The following is an 18,687-nucleotide window of genomic DNA, read 5'->3' as shown; positions in this document are numbered from 1 at the left end:
CTCCAGGCTCTGAGCTGTCAGCACAGAGCCCAACGCGGGGCTGGAACTCACGGACTGCGAGATCATGACCTGAGCCGAAGTCGGCCGCTTAACCGACTGAGCCACCCAGGCGCCCCTGTAAAACACGTTCTTAATGGCTCAAAGTATTGAGTATTGTTAAGAACTTGTTTAACAAAGTGCTGCTTAGAAAGGAGCATACCTACAAATGCAAGTGTCTAAATATCATGAACAGCTAGCAGCTTCCCTTAACCTGAATCCAAAGGTGTCCTAAAGTTTTCTTGGGAAAAATGTGCCCTGTCCCAGTCTAGGACCTCCTTGTAGATAATCTAATCAGATGCTTCTTAGAATTACACTCCCCTCCTCACAAAGCTGTATGACTTACAGTTGCAATATTCCACAGCTTTTAGCCCTTGACTTCCAACTATGGAGTAGCTAATTCCATTGAGTGACTTTTTCAGAACCCAACAATTAAAGAAAAAAAAATCCCTTTGTGACTTTCATTTTTCAAAAGGAGAAAGATGAGATCTCTAAATTTAGAAAAAAATAAAGACCAGAATTTTCATTTTGTAAGTTTTACATTACCAGAATAATATGAAGGGGAAAAATGTATACTCAAATACATAAAAATTCATTTTCTCCCAAACTGTTTGCCAATACCAGAAAATACTAAGAAAATACTAAGAACCCTACATTTTTATAAAACCACAAAATATTTTTTAATTAAAACTCTGTTGTAGTTCTTTTCAAGACTAATTTTCAGGACTGAGGTTTTTGTATGAGACTCATTTAAATTGGGCCTTTCAATAACCAAGGAATCTTATTTTTCTAGTTCATTATATAATTTGAGTTGTTATGGTTTGTTGTACAATTCTGATGACTTTTGGCAGTGTAGATATTTCATAAATAGGAGAAAAAGAAATTGAAACCAAAAATAGAAAGGATGAAATACTGCAAAAATTTTCTCTTGTGGTATTTCCAGTAGCACTCAAAATAACATAAGAAAACTATTCTGTTGTGAAGTATGTATAAAAGCATTATGACAGCAATAGGAATGTCCTTAAATAAGTACAGATTTGTGTTTTCTATACTTCCCTGTGTAACTCTTTTGAGGATCAAAGTTTCATTTTAAGTCGGCAGGAGCTCAATATTCAGGTCAATCCTATATAAATACAGGGCAAGACAAGAATTTTAGGTCAGCTGATGGAATTTTTAGTGCCAATTTTCATGCAAATAGTGCTGTCATTTATCTAAAAAATGATAATTCTGATCCAATTTTAAGAGAACCACTGGGTAATTTTAGTTTGGTTTTACTTGTTTTTTTTCCTATTAGCTTTCATAGAGTTGCAAGGAGGTAGAATTCTGATTATATCTGAGACTGCAGTTTATGGACTTGCAACAACATAATTGAAGGAAAGATCAGTTTCATAAGATTGATCATATTAGATACACTTCCTTTATCCATTGAATTCTAAGTGGCTGGTCCATAATATGCATTCAATAAATGTTTACTAGATTACATGTTTATATTCTACAACTCAATCTTAATAACATGAATTTAAACTGTACTTATCACTATTTGTGATGTGATTTTCACTATATGTTTATTTTTGCAGTTAAATTATTAATGCCACATGATCTAAGACAATGTGTCTGTGTAAGTGATTTTTTTAAGTCAGTAATATGTTTTTAGTTATTGTCAGGTGAACTTTTGGGCCTTCAGTGTAACCATATTATTTTCTAGAATTCTGAGCATATAAAATAAAATATTGGAATTTAATGAGACAAAAAGAAATAGAAACATTTTGAAATATTCTTTCAAAATGTATTTGAATCCTATTTTTAAAAAAACAAGATCGACTTAAAACACAGTTAATAAAATATGATTTCATTTACAGGAGTTATCTTCTACTAGAAAAAAGAGGAATGTCTTCCTTTGGGGAAAAAAAACAAAAAAACAAACAAACAAAAAGCATTTTCCAAGCAATAGAAATAGACTTTACAGTTGCCAACAAAGCTAAATGTTTCTTCCCTGGTTTATATAATCTTTTTAAAAAACTACATAATGGCCATGTTATTCATAAATGAGGTTTCTAGAGTCACCATCAGGTATCACTTTTAGAAAGAACATTTTCTGAGTTTTACTCAGTAAACTTTTTGAGCACCTATAATATGGTGGACAGTATGGTAGAACCAAAAACGAACAATAATTAACACCCTGTACAGTGTAATGGGGAAGATGGACAAACTGACAATTAAAATACTATGGGCTAAACACTGGTCAAAGAACAATATAGAGGCAAGGGAAAAAGTTCCTAATACAACCTGGGGAGAAACAGGGGAATGAGGAAGGACTTCCAGAAGATGTGCCATTTAGAAGGTTTTTGAAGGAAGTGAAAACAGCCTGTGCAAACGCATGTGGGAATGAAAGAACAGACTGTTGGGTTTCATCTGAATTATAAAGAAAGAAATAAGGTGGTCTGTAATGCATGTCTAGAACATTGGGAGTAGAGTTAAGAAGAATAAGGATGAGGGGCGCCTGGGTGGCGCAGTCGGTTAAGCGTCTGATTTCAGCCAGGTCACGATCTCGCGGTCCGTGGGTTCGAGCCCCGCGTCAGGCTCTGGGCTGATGGCTCAGAGCCTGGAGCCTGTTTCCGATTCTGTGTCTCCCTCTCTCTGCCCCTCCCCCGTTCATGCTCTGTCTCTCTCTGTCCCAAAAATAAATAAACATTGAAAAAAAAAAAAAAAAGAAGAAGAAGGATGAAAGAAAAGTGTCTACAGGATGAAGGCTAACCTTCTTATTCTGTGACCTAGCCCCACCCACCACACTAGCCTGATTGGTTACTTGTGCCTTTCTCTTGATCCCAAGTTTTGTGTTCCATATGGAGTTACTCTCTCCTATATCATCTTGTTTTACCTCTTTTTGCTTATGTTTGTTCCACTCTAGCTCTCTGGGGTGCTTTTTTTCCTCTTCATTACGTTTTTTCCTTTTGCCTTGCACCAACTTATGAGATCTATCTTAGTTATCACCTCTCTGTAGAATTGGCTGTTCCATCATATATGACTCCACTGCACAGATACATACTGCTTGTGTTGTATCCCAGCACCCTTACAACACTTGATTGCCATTGTCTTCCCTTGTATGAGTCTGAGCCTTTCAGCATAGGGATTATTTCTTACTTATTTTTAGTACCGAGCATAATATTTGACATGTAACTATTACTCTAGTTCTGTTAAAGAATAATCAAACAAACAAATAAGCAAAACATCTGTGGAAGCAAACCAAGATATTATGTTCAGACATGTGACTGAGTTTGGGGCCCCTTAGGTGGAAGTATCAAAGGTCAGTGGCTTGCATCACTGGAGGATAATCTCAATGCAGCATGAGAAGCATAACTACTATTGTCTGCAGTTGAAGCAGGCATAATTTACCACCCCTTTACTATGGTCTGGATGAAGCACTCACCATATACTTCTTCCTGCCCTGATTCTCATTGTCAAATTTGCTTTGTCAAGTATCTTGAAATTGGAAAAGTTTACCTTAAAAAACTCAACAGTATTCTGGCCAGCTATAAATTAATTAATTGGAATTCTGGTTTCTATGTTAGAGCATGAGTTGGTTTAGTATGAATACATCTTCAGGAATGGTCTCCCTTACAGATGCTGAAGAATTAAGTGGATCCTGAAGTAAAAGGCACAGGCTTATACGAATACTGGCTAGTTTTGTTATATTGTTTAATGGAAAGTTCAAATCAAATTTTAGGCAAGAAAATTATTTTGTCTTTCTCTCTTATATTTGTAAGTTCATTATTCTTTGCTTCTCTTTTTGCCAATCTAGCTTAAATATGGCAAAGAAATATTCCGTCTATACATGCTCATGTATTAGTTATATTCTACATGTATAAACATATGTATGTGTGTATATATGTATTTCATCCCTTATTACAAGAATCAAGAATGCAGATTCATTTTATTTGGCAATATAATGACCCAAAGCAACATTTAAAATAAGGTCAAATATAAAATAAATGCACTCAATCCTTCTCCTTAGTTCAGTCTAGAAGATATGACCAAAACTCTTATGTAATGATATCATTACAGTTGCTATATAAAATCTTTTATGCCATCCAGACTGTGAAATGTATTATTCTTTTAATGTTATGGGTTGGGAAAAATTAAACATGCGGCATTACAGCTGAGTTTCACTACACATTAATTATTTTAATTGCCTATTTCTTAAATGAATATCTGATAAATCAATCTTGCAATTCTTCATGCTTCGTGACATGCTTAACTCAATACAGACACTTAAGGATCATTATGCTGTGAGAGCTTTAATACAAATTTGAGATCATTATAATTAAAATCAGACTCTTACCTGATGCTCAATTCTAAGCCTTTTCATCTTTATTGAATTTTCTTTGCCCTATACCTTGAATTTCATATTTTAACATGAATACACAGAATATATAATCAAGCTAAGCATCTTCAATACATCGGAAAAAAATATTTTGTCTCCTGAGCACAGTATAAAAAACTGGCCTTAACTGACATTCTATATAAGTAGTTATCACCCCCTCAAATTCTTTAAAGACATCAGTTCCCTCCTGGTCACTGCTGTGGAGACAAGAATGCCTTAATGACTCTATTGAGGTTATCATTAAAATAAAAGGAGATTTTCAGACATCAGCTATCAATCACTATAAAATGGCCTGTGGGTAACCTTTGACACAACTCATTTGAAATAAACCTGGGATGGATTCATAGCCTTTGGTCAAGCCAGTAGGTGGCCTAAAGGTCTTTTCTACCCTCTCTTTCATTTCTTGCAATATCAGTTTCTCTGTAAATGACTGGACAGCATTTGGATGTAGGTAAACGGCAGTGTGTTTTATATTGAAACAAAATAGGTTTATTCAAATAATAGTGTTGAGGATACTTATGCATTTGCTTCAAAAATGTTCTCTTTAATTTTATACTTTAAATATATGAATACATGTAGAATTTACTTGTAGCTAGCTTCTTTGGTAAAATATTTCATGATTTGTTATTATAAACATTTTTCAAGGGTTCAGACTAATATTACCCAAATTGAGTTCGTTCTACATGATCCCTATAATAATGGGATATAACAATTTTCTTTGAAATGAAGAAGAAATTACAAGATTTCAGTTGTTAGTCTGATTTTTTCTGAGAAATTATTGCTTAACAATCCTTTTCCCTGTTGACATTTAGATGGAACGTTGCTAGGCTTACATTGCAGAGACTTGGATTCAAGTCCCAAACTTACTAAAGTTAGGACCATAGGCAAATTTTTAAATATCTCTAATGTCAGCTTCCTTATCTGTGAAGTGGGATTGATGATGTCTCACATTCTTGCTGTGATAATAAAATAAGACAGGGACACCTGGGTGGCTCATCCCGTTGAGTGTCCTACTCCTGATTTCAGCTCAGGTCATGATCCCAGAATCCTGGGATCGAGCCCCACATTGAGCTTCGTGCTGAGTGTTGAGCCTGCTTAAGATTCTCTCTCTGTCTCTGTCTCTGTCTCTCTCTGTGTGTCTGTCTCTCTCTCTCCCTGTCTCTCTCTCTCCCTCTGCCCCTCTCCCCCACTTGTGCTCTCTCTCTCTCAAATAAATTTTGAAAGTAAATAAATCACATCTTTAAAAAGATAAAATAAGGCAAAATGTGTGAGGGTGCTTTGTAACTAGTAAAGCTATTTAGATGTCAGGGAGTAAGTGAACAGTATTGGAAAATCAGCATTAAGATGAACAGATATAAAAATATTCAAATTATTTTTAAATATTAATATTTAGTTTACTAAACTTATTTGATGTAATTTTATGTTTTGTAATATTTAACTGACTCCCTCCAAATATTAATGTAACAAATAGTGTACAGGGCTGTAAGCATTTATTACTTCTTGAGAAACTAGCTCTCTTCATGACAAAACCAGCATTTCTTTTGGAGTAGATTTCTTTTTCCCAGGTAAAAGTTTCATAATTTCTGTATTCAATTAGACATATACTATGCCTTTTCTTTATTCATTCTCTGGTAAGTTAATTATGAGAGAAGGAGAAAGGAAAAACACTTTAAGTTGATCATATTTATAAAATCATTATTTTTGATTAATATTTAGGGGAAGGGAAAATAATCTTTATTTCTAGTAAAAATCACCTAATCCCAAATAGCAAGTTTTATAGGACTAATATTCCAAGAGCTCATGCCCTTGATACCTTTTTGTATTTTTGGAAAAGCTGATGTGAGGATCCATGGAATAAGGGTATTATAACCTTATAAAAACTTCTGAAATTTGCTTTTAAATTAAACATCTAAGATTTAAAATCCAAATCCCAGTTCTAGACTACTAGAATATAAATTCCTTCTTTCCATGACTAGCACTGTTGGGAATAATGCTTAAATGATACTCTGGAACAAATTAAAAAATAAACCTACCACATGAGAGAGGGGGAAAAAAACAAAAAGACCAGAGCAAATGGGACAACTCTTCTAATTCTATATATTAAAGAAAATTGCCAGTACTGCCCTTAATCTGAAGGGTGAGAATCAGTCTGGTTTAAAGCAAGTGGGAGTTGGGGTGCCTGGGTGGCTCAGTCGGTTAAGCGTCTGACTTCAGTTCAGGTCATGATCTCGTGGCTTGTGAGTTCAAGCCCCACGTTGGGCTCTGTGCTGACAGCTCAGAGACTGGAGCCTGCTTCGGATTCTGTGTCTCCCTCTCTCTCTGTCCCTCCCCTGCTCATGCTCTGTCTCTCTCTGTCTGAAAAATAAATAAAAAACATTTAAAAATTTTTTAAAAAATAATAAATAGAGCAAGTGGAAGCAAAAGAAGTGAGTTTAACATTTAAATTTTATTTTTGCCTATCTTTGGACTTTTTACCCTTTGTCTTCAATGACTGCCTCTCTTTCCTGTCCGCAGTGAATGGAGTAGAAGGAATTGTGGTTTAGATGTAGTGACCTAGTAAAGTTTCAAGAGAAATTAATAGGAAGCCTGACACTAAAGAGTTCCTGACAATGGCTGTGTTAGCTAACATCTCTAACTAGAGAGCAGTGCGTCCCAAAGATGTCAAACCTTCAACTCTAGGGGAAGGCAAGAAAAAAAGGGAACAAAACTCTAAAGACTAGGAAGAACTATGAAATTCAAGTAGTGAGAAGAGTTCATTTGGAGGAATACATTATGGTAGTGCCTAGGTTTCTATTCTTCCCTAGCCACAGTGACATTTACATTGTATAGTAGACGTAAAGAAGTTTTAAAACACTTTATGAAAAAACAATAATGGAAAACAATTTATCAAGGGTTTGTCATTGGTTAATCTTGACTATCCATGTAATTAAGATTTAGTAGTTAATGTTTAGTATTTTTTCTATTCAAGGCCATATGTGGGTGATAAAAACAGTATACTAATGCCTGCCCTCAAAGTTGTGTGGTAAAGAATGAGTACTCAGATCATCAGAAACATTCCTTTAAAGAGTAAAATCCTCTTAATCTATTTGAATTCTGATTTTTTTGCAATCAACAATTCAAGAAAACAACTAATGCAATAAAACAGAATACAGTGGTTTGTTAGTAATAATAGGGTGCTGTCTTAGTCTTCCCTTTCGCATTTTGTGTCTCACTCGCCTTCAAATCCATTACACACACACATGCATGCACACACACACACACACACACACACACACATATCCATCCTGCCCCAAGGTTCTATGCCCTATACAATTTGGCCCTTACTCAAGTCTCCCAGATGCACACAATATACCGGTTAACTGTCACAACTGCCATTAATCACTAAATACTAATAGTGGGCCCATCAGTCTACTGGGGACTCGTGCCCATTAGAAACTGTACATGCATATAGGTGGGCAATGGAAATGAGATTTTAGATTTAATTAAATGAGAATTAGTATTAAGTGATTTATGTATGATTATGCCTGCTATTTCTTCTCTCCCTTTCTCCCAGGTTGGCCATCTAAAGATGGTTTATCTGCTTATAACCAGACCAAACTCTTCCTAGGATCTGTAAAAACTTAAATCCCTAAAAGAACCATAGATATATTTTTTTTAATTTTTAAAAATTTTTTAATGTTTTTATTTTTGAGAGAAAAGCAGAGACAGAGAGTGCAAGCAGGAGAGGGGCAGAGAGAGAGGGAGATACAGAATCTGAAGCACTCTCCAGGCTCTGAGCTGTCAGCACAGAACCTGACACAGGGCTCAAACTTGTGAACTGGGAAACCAAAGTCGGATGCTTAACCTACTGAGCCACCCAGACACCCCAAGAACCATAGATATTCTTGAAAATAAGTTTTTTTAGCCCTTTGAGAGTCTTCCAAAGTATTTAATTCTATTTGTTTTATTTATTTTCATGAGTGTTTTTCCCCTGTGAACAATAGGCTTCCAAATGGGACAGTGGGACAGAGAGTTAATACTCATTTGTATTGGTATTGTTTATACTGTTCTGCTGTCTTTTTGATAATTCCTTTTGTAAATTCAGGCAGAGAGATTGGTGTGCTCATTTTGTACGTTCACGTAGAGGTGCCATCCCCAAAACACATGGCTTCTATTTTCTTAGAGTTTATTTTGTAAAGCTGTATTGCTCCAAGAGCTCATGCTTATGTGTGTGTGTGTGTGTGTGTGTGTGTGTGTGTGTGTGTGTGAATCCATTCCATCATTTGATAATTTTGTAGTTCTTGATTAATGCTTTTTCACATATCTTCAAGTGACACTAACAGGAAAGTAACAATGACAAATGCTTTTTAATTATGAATTTAAGGACTGATCAGGTGGTGCCAAGAAAACATTATGTTCTTTCTACACATGGAGTGACCAACTCTTTAATTTCTCTAAAGCATTTTATAAAAAGCTTTTGGAGGTTTGCATTTAGAGGTTAATAAGAAGAACTGGTATGATTATTAACATCAAGTCTTAACTGCTTTATGCTTTCTTTTAGCCTCTTGGTAGAAGAACTATTAATCATTTTAGAAGATAATAGCAATCTTCCAGATATAATGAGCACCAGAGGACAAAATAACCATTATTATTGGGAATTTGAAGTTGTCTAGGGACCAGAGGTTAAACAAAGTTGAATCTGAAACACCGTACATTTTATACTGGCTCCTGTTATGAATGTTCTCATCAAATATTATTGTTGACACTTCTATTCCTTCTGTTCTTCCTCTTTTCAAATACACGATGCATTTGAAAAATTTACTCTGCAGAATTTCTGTGAGTGAGTTTTCGTTTGGTATTTTGAGCTAAAAGTCTTCTCATAGAATATTCTTCTAAGTAAATGTATAGAAACTATATTTATACAGTATAATTTTAGCACACTTTGAAAATAAAAAGTAGAAGTTAGGTAGATAATGTAAAATTAACGTATCAGGGCACCTGGGTGGCTCAGTTGGTTAAACATCCAACCTCAGGTCATGACCTCATGGTTCATGAGCTCAAGCCCCATGTCGGACTCTGTGTTGACAGCTCAGAGCCTGGATCCTGCTTCAGATTCTGTGTCTCCCTCTCTTTCTCTGTCCCTCTCCAGCTTGCGCTCTGTCTCTCTCTCAAAAAATAAACATTAAAAAAAGTTGAAAATACCATTAAAAAATTAAAGTTTCAAAAGCCAAGTTAGAAATGTTAAAAAGAAGGGAGAGGAGATACTAAGGGAGATAGAAAGAAAAAGTAAAAAGAATTACATGTAGGTGTGCAAAGCAAATGAGTAAAACTGAGGGAGATTCATGAAATATATTCATATATTATGGTTGAAGAAGGAGAAACAAGTGTTTTTCCAGGAGTCAAAATTAAATCATGGTAAAAAAAAAAAAAGGGTTTGGAATAATGAAAGAACGTCACATGTTTCGGTTATACTTCCTTCATTGAGGATGGATTAGCTATCACTGCCTAACAAAATACTACAAAATTTAGTGACTTTAAACAATAAAACACTTTCCCCAGACAATTGCTGTAGGTCGGGAATCTTGGGAGCAGCTTACCTGGATGGATCTGGCTAAGAGTCTCATGTGGTTGCAATCAAGTTGTCAGTTGGGGTTGCAGTCCCACGAAAGTTTAACTGGTATTGGTACATCCACTTCCAAAGTGGCTCAGTGCACGTGCCTAACAAGTTACATCCTGTTGGCAAGAGGCCTGAGTTCCTTGCCAAGTGGACCTCTCTATGGGCTGTTTGAGTGTTCTCATGACAAGGCAGGTGGCTCCCCTCCCTCTCCAGGCATGACGTTCTCCCCCAGGAAATATTTGGCAGTGTCTGGAGATAGCTTTCATTGCTGAAACCTGGGCAGGAGTGCTACAAGCATCTAGTGGGGCTAGGGATAAGCTAAACATCCTACAGGACACAGGACAGTCACTCACAACAAAATTGTTAAGCCAAAATGTCAATAGTGCTGAGACTGAGAAACCATACCTGAAAGCGAGTGATCCAAGAAAGAGAAAGGTAGAAGCTGCAATGTCTTTTATGACTTACTAGCAGGAGTCAAACTGTCATTTCTGCAAAACTCTATTGGTTATATAGGTCAGTCCTATTTATTGTGGAGGGGGGAGGGACAAGAATACACAGGGACATAAATCCCAGGAGGCAGGAATTATTGGGGGGGGCGATCTTGGAGGCTGGCTACCACAGAAGAACTTTGTGTGTAGAAACAATGGCATTATTTGTCTTAGGTATTTCAAAGCACTTTTTAAATTAAAAAATGGATAGGAAATGGTATTGAGATTCCACAAGCCACACTCTTTATTCTTTGCTCTATTTGTGTTCAAATATATATATATATATATATATATATATATATATATATATATGTGTGTGTGTTTGTACAGTTTAGAGGTATTAAGTCACTGAAATAAAAAAAAAAAAACAAGGGAAATGTTCTGCCAAAATGTTAATGGAGAAGGAACAGAGAGCATGATAAACAACAAATGAAATGATGAAAACTATGTGAATACCCATAAGTTAATTAAAGGCCAAGAATTTAAATGTAAAAGCAATATAAAATTACCACAATGAAGCAGATGTCCCCTAGCTACACCAGAGGCACCCACGTTTAAAAGAAGCAGGTATATATTAGGCAAAAGTGTAAAATGGCAAAATGAGGAAGCTAAATGAAAAGTTAGAACACATTACCCTCAGCTAAATCACTTAAGACTTGGATTTAAAGGACAGTCAAGTCTAAGAGTAGCTTTAACCTAGAAAAAACACACCTATCAAAGAATTCCTGGAGCTCTATCTGCCTGGTTAACAAGGTATCTTGCAATTTGTATGATCAAAAGCAAGCATCTGTTTATGAAAGGGACCTCAGAACCCTGTGTTCTAAGATGACAGACTTGATTTTTAGGTACCGAGAACCTACTAGTGAAGTGTGGAGTTGGAGTAGCCACGTGAGTAGGATCCCTAATTCTTTAGTGGCTAAGAAAATAATGTAAGATGTTCAGTTAGTTTTATCTTGTGTTACTTTGCTTGACTGTTGCACATCAATGCAAACCTTTTTTCTGATCTATGTTCGTGAAGGAAAGGTCAGGGACACTACAGTCTTTTCGGAGATCCTCATGGTATTTCTGTTCTGCTCTGTTTTGTTTTGTTTTTCTCTCTAGTAAACCTCTACTGAACTGCACAAAGAGATGCCTTATTTGGGTGGAAAAGGTGAAGGAGGGCTCCTGCAGTGACCATTAGGACTAGACATAGATGCAAAGCTGAGCTAGGCGAGAGAGATGAAACCCCAGAGCGCCCTTTATGCGATTCAACCTGTAGTGTAACTTCCCTACTTAACTTAATACGATTATTTAATCAGAGAGGATAATAGCAACCGGGTGATTAATTTTGCAACATGTTTCATGAATGCCTTTACTCTTTCCCATATGTTATTATTGCTACTTACTTCACATGAATATTTGTGATAAATATGGGGAAAATCACAGTTTTCAAATAGCACAGAGGAAGGAGCCTGAAATTCTGTATTTTTTTTACTCAGTCATTATATGGCTATTAAGGAATCAAATCATATTTACAAATGAAAGAATATATTAAATACATAGACAAACTGCCCTTAAATAATTCAGTTTAAATAAAATACAATACATATATCCACATACATCTTCACTGCAGACTTAAATATAAAGTAAATACATTTTTTCCTTCTTTATTACTTGCCACACAAAAACACAGCCTCAAAGCCATAAGCCTGGATGTCAAGTGATTTGCATTTTTCTAATGCCCAACATATAACAGCAAGTAATAAATAGTTGAAATTTCATTCAGTAAAGAATGAATGAACGGATGGATGGATGATTGAATAAATTTAGATGTTCTTCCCATTGCCATTAGAATGCTATAAATTTGTTAACTACCAAATAAATATTTGCTTTTTGATAATTACTTTAGGTAAATATTTAAAGAAAAAATTTTGTTATAAAAATTGCCAATGAAAAATTTTGATAAAGGTATAAATAAAGGTGAAATTTTTATTCTGGAGGGTATAATCATCTGTTCATCCTTAGTGGTGCACCTTATGGTCCAAGGACCTCCTTCATGTGGGTATATTCTACGTCGTGAAGGACAAGGATACAAATAGAAAAAAAGGAGTAGATTTCTTTAGGTGATGAGGGTTTTGGGGTGATGGTGGGGTTCAGAGCCAACGGCCAAGAAAGAATTCTTGTGGTGCAAAAAGATGATTTTTATTAAAGCACAGGGACAGGACTCGTGGGCAGAAAGGGCTGCACTGGGGTTGTGAAGGGTGACTGATTATATACCTTCAGGTTGGGAAGGGGTTAGGAACAGTGTAAGTCTCTAAGGAATTTTGAAAGCAAGGTTTCCAGGACCTTGAAGGCTAGCTGCTGTTAGGAAAACACCATTTATTTCTGTTTAGTAATGCCTCAGTCATGAGATCCTTCAGATATATATCAGGGGCCATATGCTTGGAGTATAATTGTCAACATATACTTGGGAGTTAAAGTTGGTTTGCGGGGCGCCTGGGTGACTCGGTTGGTTAAGTGTCCAACTTCAACTCAGATCATGATCTCATGGTTCATGAGTTCGAGCCCCACATAGGGCTCTGTGTTGACAGCTCAGAGCCTGCTGCAGATTCTGTGTCTCCCTCTCTCTCTGCCCCTCCCTTCCTCATGCTCTGTCTCCCTTTCTCTCAAAAATAAATAAGCCTTGGGGCGCCTGTGTGGCTCAGTCTGTTAAGCGTCCAAATTCGGCTCAGGTCATGATCTCACGTTCTGTGAGTTCGAGCCCCGCATCAGTCTCTGTGCTGACAGCTCAGAGCATGGAGCCTGTTTCAGATTCTGTATCTCCCTCTCTCTGACCCTCCCCCGTTCATGCTCTGTCTCTCTCTGTCTCAAAAATAAACGTTAAAAAAAAATAGATGCATTTAAAAAAATAAATAAGCCTTAAAATTAAAAAAAAAAAAAGATAAAGGAGGTTTGCAAAGGAATGTTTATGTGTTTCAGAAGACTCACAGGATCCTGGCGGGCGGGGTGGGGGGGGGAAGGGGTGGGGGTCAGGACAATGTTAAGCCAAGATCCCCTTTTGTTCCTAGCAAAGTGTCATCATCAAGGCAGCTGAGCTCCTAGAGGAAGATCACTCTGCCTGTGTCAAGGACTTGTCAATGGGCTGTAGGCAGTAAGGGAATTTAGTTTTTCATTTGCCTTTATTTCTCACATCACTGTGACAAGCACTTAAACTCCCTTACATCTTGATGAGGGTGATATTAGGGCTCCAAGAAACAGTCTATAGGTTTCTGGAGATTAGGCTATGGATAAGATTGCCTTTTTCTTGCAGTTTACTAAGTTATCCATAAAGTGAAGGAGACTCCTGTCCTGCATGACTATGGTCTCTATCAGTCAACCATTTGTTTTCTTTCCTTTTCCCTTGGGCAGCCAGGAGTGTCCAAGGAATATCACACATACCCCCCTTTGATTTTTATGAGCAATTTGGTCTTTGCAAATTAAAAATTAAGAGTATTATACAATTATGTTAGAGTAGCATGTTTTTCCTAAAATAAACATATTATTTGAAAATCATCTGAGTAAATTATATTTTAACTTTATATAGTTATTTCACTGTTTTTGTTAAGTGTGTGGAATGATTCTGCATTCATGATAAAACTTCTATTTCTCCAGTGCACCTGAGACTTTTGATATTTATGTCAAATAATTTTCTTTACCCAAATTTATTATTTATCTGTGTGCGGTATTTATTTTCACTGCCAAGATACAAATTCATCAGAACCTCCACAATATTTCTACTACTGGGACCATAAGTTGATATTAAGTGAAATGTTTGCTTTTAGACAAGTTGTAGTAGCTATAAGTAAGCAGAACATGCCTGAACAGTCTGCTTGTTTAGATTATAATTGTTTTGCATTCTATCCCAGACAACTAAGATTAGACAACACTTTATTAGGAGAAGTTATAGTCATAAATAGGTTCCAAAAGCTTGTATTTATATGTGTGAAATGTTATTCCATTACACATTATTGAATTACTGCATTTTCTGATATACTGTACATGGACCCTTGGTATTTTCTCAAAAAAATAATCTAATTTGATAACTCTTTAGAATTACCAAAAGACAGTTTTGATGTGTACTATGGATATCAGACAAGCACAAAAAATCACCAAAATAAGTCAAATGTTGTCTTAACGTTGAAGTTAGTACATAAATAGCAAATGTGTGTATGACTTAATTTTGTTACATGTGTATTGACGTTTGCGTGGTTCACTATGTGAAGAATTATATGGTTAAGTCTGAATACCAGAATTTGTATTCCATCAATGTCTTTTTAAATTTAAGATTAAACTTGTTACATAAATAGAAAGAATATTGTATGTTGAGTCCAAAAACGTGGGTTTCTTTAGATCTCTGTGAGTTTTAGTTTCCTCTCTGAGATTATTAATTCATTACTTCATAGTATTAAAGATTACATAAATGATTTGAAATATTTATAATGAATTCTATACATGTAAGTAATAGCCTGTTAGTTAAAACTTGCTTACCTTAGTTTACACATTTACCTCAGCTTAAATGTTCACCTTATATTTATATTTGGTTAGCATATCAACTTTGTAACTACTCAACAGATACATAAGATTCTTCTTAACTATCATTTTGTGTTTAAATTAGCTAATTATGAAATATGCTATTTTAAAAAATTTCAATTGGCAGCATCATTGAATGATTGGACAAGTAATTAAAAAGAAATTGCTCTCCTTATTGCTTTATGGTGTACTTCATACAAATGGTATTTTTCCACTGCTTTATTGACCTTGAAAATTGCTTATATTCTTTTATATAGGAAAATATTTATTTACAATTTTAAAATGCATGCTTTATTTGTACGAGTAGGGTTTGATCATGCTAAGCTTGCAAATTTCTCCTATAAGATATTGCAAATAAAAAACAAAGTAGAAAACCATTTAGAAAAAAAAACCTTACCTTTGGCATTTATTGTGCACATTCATAATTATGAGAATGCAGGTCATAAATAAATGGTCCACTTTCATTTTATAGTTAGGGTTTTAAAATTTTCATCTTGTCAAATGAAAAATAATTAATAGAAAATGGGAAAGTACTGTAATTTTTGTATTCGTCATGAATAACAGGTATTTGGTATAGTAGCTCAGTAGTAAATTATTAGAAGAACCAAATTGTGAAATAATATCATATAATGGGTCAAAATTATTTATATAGTTACCAGTATAAGAATCAAGCATGTGGGTTCTTATTAATATACCATTAGCCTGGTCACACAATGAAAGAGAATGAAAGGGCAATTTTGAATGACATTTCTATCAACTTGGGAACTGTCAACCTCTATTATGTCCTTGGGGCTTTGCACTTTTTGGCTTTCAGACATCTGTGCTGCCCTGAATGGAGGAGAATATTAAGAGTTCCAGTGGGTCTCTTGCTCTAATAAATGCTTTAGGTAGTCATTTTTCAGAATGTGCACATAATAGTTCTTAGTGCTTACAGCTAAGCCTATGACATTTCATATGCTTCCTATCATCAGCACCTACATCTGCATCATCTTCGTCAAGACCCTCATTCCCCCTACACACATACTCATGCTCTATTTCCTCTTGCTCATAAATCTCTTCTGTTGCAACTCTGGGAATATATTCCTTCCTCTTTTTTTTTTTCTGCACTGTCAAGTGAAACAACCACCTTAATTTCTCCAAGCATCCCCTCAAAAACTTTTGCAAGAATTGTAAATACTGCCCAGGGAAGTTTTCAGGCTGTCATAACAAAAGCTGGTAGCTTCACACAGAAAGTAGTAAGGAGGTACATTTGATAGAGGAAAAAGTGTTTAGAATATTTACGGCTGCATGGGTAACAGTCACTAAAGCACCTATCTGACAGGATATTCAGGCTGAATTAATGAGAAGAGAATCTGGATTCTAATCTTGATTGGTCTACTGAATGTCAGTAGCATTTAGTTTATTATGCATATGAATGTTTTCATTTATTATTAGTAGTAGTATATGTTATGCTTTGATAAAATTTTAAAGATTGGGATTACTATATATTTTGTTAATGTTACATCGTTACATTGAGGAAGCTTTTAAAAGGGTTTTGAAGCTTAATAATTTTTTTCAAAAATTACCTCCCTTTGTATTGTATATGGTGGTGGCTTTCACATGTTAGTGTGCATCACAATCATCTGGGATTGCTCGCTTTTTTTTTTAAGTTTTGATTTTGATTTTGATTTTTGAGAGAGAGAGAGAGAGATCAGCATGAGTGGGGGAAGGGCAGAGAGAGGGGCACAGAGGATCCAAAGTGGGCGCTGCGCAGATAGCAGAGAACCCAAATTGGGCTTCAACTCATGAACTGTGAGATTGTGACATGAGCCAAAGGCAGACGCTTCACTGACTGAGGCACCCAGGCGCCCCTGGGAATGCTTGTTAAAATACACGTTGCTAGAACCCACCTCCAAAGTTTACAAAAGAGAGAATTTGCTTTCTAATAATGTCCCAAGTGGTGTTGATGGTACTGATCCAAGTATCATATTTGCAAACTATTCATCCATACTGTCTGTATAGAGAAAAAGGACGCAATACTTCTGGGTTTCTGTCAATCTGTATAAGGTTGACAATGTCCTATATAAGGATTATGGCTCACCAGCTCAACTGAATGTTCCAGATTGAAAGATCTAGGCATAATTTTGCCCCTGCTGTTTTAAAAATGCTAAAGTAAATTTTTCTTAATTATATAGTGAACCAGTCATGGAATTAGTTTACCTTACTTCCTTCCAAGATTCTATGAATCCGTATAAATTCAGTATAATGGTCGTCAACTTATTACACATCTAATGTGATCACAGATTGCCATTTGAATTCTAATAGATTTTCAGATAACTCTTCTTTTTTGCTGAAAGAGAAAACAGAATTTTTTAAAAAATGTTAGAGTAATTTTTCCTAGTTTTTCATGAGTTTCCTAAGTGCAGCTAACCATGGAATTTAATAACAATAAGCCACTTAAAAATATAAACTTTAGATAGATATCATATACCATTTTACCATTTTTATAAAGTGATTTGTTTCAATGGTTTTTGGTGTATATATATATATATATATATATATATATATGTATACATATATACATATGATTTTGTACACAGTAATATTTATTTTCATGCCATAAAATGGCACCATTTGATTCTAAGAAAAATAGATATTTATTTTCTTAACTCATGAAGGTAGAACAGTAGCTAAGTAGAAGCTAAATTTTTATTCTACAAGAAAAATGTAACATTGTAGATATGGTTATCAATAAAATATAAACATAAAACATGATGTTTTAATTTTAGAGCACAAAAAAGGAATAAATTTTTCAGTCTGTGATCAGAAAAGTGATGTAATATCATCTGATTCTTGCGAATGATGTGGTAGAAATTTTAATGATAATTGTATACATAAATTTTATGTATGAAATTACACAAGTACTAATATAGAAAGGTATAAAATAGAATGTAAACTATGTAAACTTGACCTATTCAAGTAGTGAACAACTGGAAATCACCATATATGCTGAATTAACCACATAAAGGTCCCCATACCACAGTGTATTGATTGTGGTATACGTTGCAAAGAAAATCTGGACAACAAATCTAATTTAAAAACGTAAAGTGGTTAGAACAGTGTTGCATATGAATAAATAGTACATATTGGTATAATGTTAATTATGTTTAGTTTCACTTTTAGATCAAATCCAAACTGTTTCTGTGAAAACTAGGAGAAAAGATTATTTTCTAAGAAAGTTAGAAAGTTTCTTTCTTTTTTGTATTCAATTTGGAGAGTAGTTCTGATCAGACTACATACCATTTAACTCCTCCATCATGGATGTTCCAGGATCTCTGCCGAAGCACCAAGCTATAAGGGTGCTTGGGACTCAACCCCTGTTCTTCGGAGGTTGAGAAAAGCTTATCTACATCATAATTGTACATGAATTATGCATGGTCTCTCAATAAAAATGAATAGTACAAGGAATAGCTTTTTAAGAGTATTTCTTACAGGTGACATCAGTTATATACTTTCTGGATAGTTGAGTACCTGTGTACTTTCTCAAGAAAGTATAAATTTGTATAAATTTGTACTTTATACGAAAGGTTTTTCATAATATGTAGTTGGAAGTGACATTGTTGACAGCTAACCAAACACTGTGATGTTCAGGTTGAATG

General features: G+C 35.1%; 1 protein-coding gene across 22 annotated transcripts in view; it reads left to right on the top strand.

The window, feature by feature from the left end:
* The window catches only part of SOX5 (SRY-box transcription factor 5), a 1,013,293-nt gene that overhangs the window by 953,690 nt on the left and 40,916 nt on the right, over positions 1-18,687 (top strand). The gene's annotated exons all lie outside the window — the stretch shown is intronic.

Source organism: Leopardus geoffroyi, chromosome B4 (assembly GCF_018350155.1).
Source record: "Leopardus geoffroyi isolate Oge1 chromosome B4, O.geoffroyi_Oge1_pat1.0, whole genome shotgun sequence".
NCBI classification, from domain to species: Eukaryota; Metazoa; Chordata; class Mammalia; order Carnivora; family Felidae; genus Leopardus; species Leopardus geoffroyi.
Note: the sequence above shows the minus strand (reverse complement) of the source record. Positions and strands in the feature narration are given on the sequence as shown.